The sequence below is a fragment of the Lissotriton vulgaris genome, unplaced genomic scaffold (assembly GCF_964263255.1).
Source record: "Lissotriton vulgaris unplaced genomic scaffold, aLisVul1.2 SCAFFOLD_338, whole genome shotgun sequence".
NCBI classification, from domain to species: domain Eukaryota; kingdom Metazoa; phylum Chordata; class Amphibia; order Caudata; family Salamandridae; genus Lissotriton; species Lissotriton vulgaris.
In genome coordinates this window covers 1-5,989 of record NW_028243158.1, presented here as the reverse complement: position 1 = coordinate 5,989, position 5,989 = coordinate 1, and positions in this window count along the sequence as shown.

Below are 5,989 nucleotides of genomic sequence, written 5' to 3'. Positions count from 1 at the left end.
CTGCTTAAAGTGCTATTTGCTGGAACCTGTGAATCCAGCTCCTCTGAAAGAACCAGCAATCTCGACGCCGACGGACGTCGCCGAATCCAGCTCGACATCGTGAGTAACGGCTCCAGTGTCCCACTTCCTCGACGCCGGCCGCCGGGCCTGATCGACGCCAGCAGCAACGCCAGTGAGTAGTGAGTTCGGCTCCAGCTCCAAGGGACCTCGTGTCTGCACCGCTGCTGAACGCATCGACTTTGTGCCCTCTCGACGCCGTGAGCGCTGCTCACTCTTGCAACAGCATCATCGACATCGACGACTACTGAGGCCAGATCGACACCGACGACGCGACGCCGGATTGCTCGACGCCGCTGATCATCGTGTGCTTCATTTTCCTAAAGTACTGTGTTGTTGGGGGTCCGTGTGACTCCGGGCTCGACATAGCGCTCCTCGCGGTCGACGCCGAACCTTTGGATTAACTTTGCCTCAACGTCGTGTAACTCCTGTGTGGGTTACATTGTTGCCAAGAACTGGGTCTTAAAGAAGAAGAGTTGCTTTTTGTTACTAAAGACTTTGTGCTAAAGAAGAATCCGCATTTGAACTATTATTTTCCCTTCCAAGAGTATTTATTAAGATTGTGTATATTTTTATCGTTATTTGGTCTTGTGCTAAGCCTTATATAAAAATCCTTATTTTTATAATACTACTGTGTCGTGTCCATTTGTAGTGTATTCACTTTATTACTGTATGTGGTCATAAATGCTTAACGCACAGCCTCTGAGATAAGCCTGTCTGCTCTGCCAAGCTACCGAGGGGGTGAGCAGGGGTTATCAAAGGGTGTGATCCCCTTGCCCTGACTAGAAAAGGTGTGTCCCTATTTGTCAGAAGTGTATACCTCTGCCAACTAGAGACAGCCGGTTCTAACATTGGTGGGTCAGCGGTGAGGATTTGAACTTTGCATTCATGACCCATGTGCAGTAGTTAGTGTGCGCTCCATAGTGAAAGCAGACCATAGCGCAGCCACAATCTAATTTGGAAGGATCCTATTTTTGTTCTCCGCTTTTCTGAAGCTTGATTTTTCGAACACTGCCAGTTTTGACCATGAGTGACACCGGAGTCACTACCCCTGTTGTGGTTGAGGAGGAATTTGATAGGGCAAAGGTAAACGTCTACAAATTGAAGGAGCTGAAATCCTTTTGCAAGAAATTTAAAGTCCCTACCAAAGGCATCTCAGCGAAGGAGGAATATCTCAAAGCCTTGGAGGCCTGGTTAGAGTCCAGAGATCCCTCTGATGCGGTGGTGGTACCGCCAGGGGAAGGGGATGAGGAGGCGCCAGTGAATGGGCCTGTGTCCTCTCCCGGTAGCAGTGTTTCCTCCAAAGGTCTTTCCCCTGAAGAAAGAGAAGAAAGGGCGAAAGAGCATGCATACAACATGGAAATGGCAAGGCTAAAGATAAATGGGCAGTTGGAGTTAGAAAATGCAAGAGGTAGGAGAGAAGCTGATTTGGAGACCAAAAGGTTGGATTTTGAAAGAGAGAAGTTAGCTTTGGAGCGTGATACCAAGTTGAGGGAGTTGGAGATCCAAGCTAAGAAGTTAGAATTGAATCCCTCTGGTGGCAGCATCCCATCTGAGCCTGCAGAAAGTAGGTTTTATTTCCCTAAAGATGTGATAAAAGATGATCATAGGAATGAAGATATTGGTAAATGGTTTAAAGCATATAAGTTAGCATTGTTGGCCTCCGGGTCCCTGAGAAGGATTGGGGAGCGGGGTTGTGGGGTCGCTTTGTGAATGAGGGAAGAGATACCCTGTTAGACATGCCTGTTGAGGATAGGATGTCGTATGCTCATATGAAAGATGCTTTAATGTTGCGGTATGGCCTAACCCCCGAGAAGTACAGACAAGCTTTTAGAGAATGTAAGAAGTTGCCTGGTACGACGTGGGTTGAATATGTGTCTTATTTTTGCAGAGCGATGGATGGTTGGGTAAAGGGCAGCTAAGTGGAAAGTTATGACGCTCTTTATGATTTGTTTGCTTGGGAGCATTTGTCTAATAACTGTTTTCCAGAGCTGCGCCAGCACCTTATCGATAGCAAGATATCTAACCCTAGAAAACTTGCTGAGGAGGCGGACCGCTGGGTCAGTACCAGGGTCCACAAGGGTCCAGTGGGAGACTCAGCCAAAGGTGGGCAGGGTCCCCAGCAGAAGAGTGGAGGGGACCAGGGCAAACAGAAGGAGTCCCAGAAAGGGCCCCAAAGTAATCCCAAGGGAACCAAGGGAAGGGTTCCCAGCCTCCCCCTGAGAAGAAGCCAGGGGCCCCGACGGGTAAACCTGTTCATAGGGGCCCCCTAACCTGCTACGTTTGTGGGCAGGTGGGACACCGGTATTATGACCCCCAGTGTCCCATGAAGAATTCGAATGCACCGCCGCGTGCACCCCACCCGTCAGTTGGCGAGTGTAGCCCTGGAAGGGGAGGAGATGGTTGTTCCTGGTGGGAGGGGTCCCGCAGAAATGTCCCTGGTCTCGCTAGGAGACATGGAAATGGTCCCTCCACCCCCTCTGCCTAGTAACATTAAGAAATATAGGCAGTGGATGACCAATAATGGCCATAGAGTGGAAGCTCTCAGAGACACCGGAGCGAGTGTGACAGCTGTCAAGTGTCACTTGGTGTCCAGAGAGCAGGTGGTTCCCCACGCATTCTACCCTGTGATAGCTGCTGACAACTCCCAGAAAGAGTGTGAGGTAGCTCAGGTTTCCTTTGAATGGGGGGGAGTTTCAGGCACTCTTCAAGTTGCTGTAAGGCCCGCCATGCCTGTTGATTGTCTCCTGGGCAATGATTTAGAAGACTCCCCTTGGGCTAAGGTGGAGAGGGAGACACATCTGAAAATGTTGGGTGTGCCAGAGTGGGTGTGTGCAACCACTCGATCGATGACAGCTAGTAAGGGTGTTGATGGGGTCCCGGAGCCTGAAAGTATGGCCCAGGACCCAGCTGTGAAGAGAAGAGGCAGGAGGCGCGGGAAACCGGCCCCCATAGTTCCCGTGGTCCAGGAGGAGGTAGACCCTGAGGGGGATGCCCTGGAGCCCACAGGGGAACAAGTTGCTGAACTTGGAGACCTGCCCGAGCTGACCCACTGGCAGAAGGATGGTGGTCCCTCCAGGGAAGAATTCTGTGCGGAACAGAAAGTGTGCCCTTCTCTTGTGGGTATGAGGCAGCAGGCCTCAGCCCAAACCTCAGGTGATCAGTCAGGGTCACATTTTGTTTACTGGGAGAACGACCTCCTGTATAGCGAGCCTAAGGCTGCTGAGCCTGGGTCAGCCTGTGTGCTGGTGGTACCCCAGCGCTTCAGAGCCTTCCTACTGGGTTTGGCTCATGATGTTCCGTTAGCTGGACATCTGGGGCAGGACAAGACCTATGACAGGCTTGTCACCCATTTATATTGGCCTCAGATGCGAAGGGATGTAGACATCCATTGTAAGACTTGTCACACTTGCCAGGCAAGTGGGAAAAGCGGAAGGAAGCTGAAGGCTCCCCTCCAACCTTTTCCAGTGGTCAGTACCCCCTTTGACCGGGTGGGGATTGACATTGTTGGGCCCCTGGACTCCAAGACAGCCCTCGGCAACAGGTTTATCCTGGTCTTGGTGGACCATGCCACACGGTACCCGGAATCCATCCCTCTCCGAACAGTGACGGCCCCCGTGGTGGGACGGGCACTGATGGGTGTTTTCTCCCGAATGGGGTTCCCCAGAGAGGTGGTGTCAGACCGGGGCACCAACTTCATTTCCAATTACATGAAGTCTCTGTGGAAGGAATGTGGGGTAACCTACAAGTTCACCACTCCTTACCACCCTCAAGGTAATGGGCTGGTTGAGAGATTCAACCGGACCCTTAAAGGCATGATCATGGGTCTTGAAGAACCAATGAGGCGGAAATGGGACGTCCTCTTGCCATGCCTGTTGTTTGCTTACCGAGAGGTGCCGCAAAAGTCTCTAGGGTTCAGCCCCTTTGAGCTTTTGGATGGTCACCCGGTAAGAGGACCTTTGAGTCTGGTCAAAGAAGGCTGGGAGCAATTTCCCAGGAAACCTCCCCAGGATGTATACAGTTACATGCTGGCCTTTAGGAACCAGACTCGGCGCTTCAGAGATCTTGCTCAGGCAAATCTGGAGGCCAGCCAGGAGGAGATGAAGCGTTGGTACGACCGGAACGCCACTCTGGTAGAGCTTCAGCCTGGTCAGGAAGTTTGGGTCATGTCCCCTGTGGAACCTTGTGTGCTCAAGGACAGGTGGACTGGACCGTTTAAGGTTGTGGAGAAGAAGAGCGATGTCACCTACTTGGTGGACTTGAAATCTCCCAGGAACCCCTTGAGGGTCCTGCACGTCAACCGTTTGAAGCCCCACTTAGAAAGGTCCAAAGTGGGCATGCTCCTAGCTACAGATGCCGGCATGAAGGAGGAGGGTGAGCCTCTTCCTGACCTCCTGTGTGCTAAAGAGCAAGATGGGTCAGTGGATGGTGTTGTCCTCTCTGACACACTGACCCTTGAGCAGAAGCAGGATTGTCGCCAACTGTTGGGACAATTCCCTGATCTGTTTTCCTTGGTTCCGGGTGTCACTCATTGGTGTGTCCATGATGTTGACACCGGAGACAGCCCTCCTGTCAAGCACAAGGCTTACAGGGTGACTGACAAGGTCAGAGCATACATTAAGGAGGAGGTCTCCAAAATGTTTGCCTTAGGGATGGTTGAGTCCTCTAGCAGTCCTTGGGCCAGTCCAGTGGTCTTGGTCCCGAAGGCTGCAGCGCCTGGTGCTTCACCAGAACTTCGGTTCTGTGTGGACTACCGAGGACTCAATTCAGTCACGAAGACTGACGCGTACCCCATCCCCAGAGCTGATGAGCTCATAGATCGTTGGGGGCTGCACGGTACCTTAGCACTTTTGATCTAGCGTCTGGGTACTGGCAGATCACAGAGCACAAAAGGTTTTAAAAGGTATAAAAGGAAACAATTACTACACCACAATTCTTAAGATCAATTGCATGTAATTTAAAAAAAGGACTCGGTAATACAATGGGGTGCAAGTTAGAGCAGAGGAGAGCCCTCGCAATCTGCTCGCCTTCAAAGCGGGATATCAAGGTGCTGCCACCACCCTGAACAAACGCCCAGGCCCCCGAACACAGAATCTACTTATAGACCAAGCCCCTCCCTCAGCTGGACCGCTAAATCGGGTCCCACAGGGTCCGGGCCTCACACAAGATGGCGCCCGACCTAGCCCTCCACAACAATCGGCACCTGGAAGCTGCGGTGGAACGGGGCACAGGGGGACCGGATCACAGAGCACAATTCATTACAGCATCTTAGTATGCTGTCACCATTCGCCTTTTATGGACTGATAACTATGCTGATAACTTTGTTGCTGATAATATGTTTGCTAGTATTGTACAAGATACTGCGTTTGAGAACCCTGCATTAGTAAATAAATATTTCAAATATGCACGTGTCCTCATTTACTCCACGTTCTGGTTTGCAATGATTATATAGAGAAAGAGTGTTCATGTGTTCCACGATACCTGAGGTAATCTAAGTTCATGTTCTAGTTTGTCAAAGCATTGGGAGTTTGTTATGACCAATGAGACACTCTAGCTAGCTCGGTAAGGGGATTTTGGGTACTGAGGTGAGTTTTGGGCCATCCCAATTCACCAAGGTTCCAGGTCTCTATGCACAGTTCTGTAAGAGAACGGAATTCCCGCTACAAGGGAAGGCCTCTATGGTCTGCAACACCTATTGTGCCACCCTTAGAGACCCTGCACCTTAACACCCCCACACTGCCATTGCATGTTTTGGTGCAAAGAAAAGTGAACAGTAGACATGGCACACATTGCTGTGTGCTGTACCTGCAACCTACTGCCTATGGCCTAGGTAAGTCACCCCTCGAGCAGGGTACACTAGACCGCGGGTGAGGGTACTGTTGCATGAGCACTCTACACTACAGTGTCTAAGTCCATTCTTAGACATTGTAAG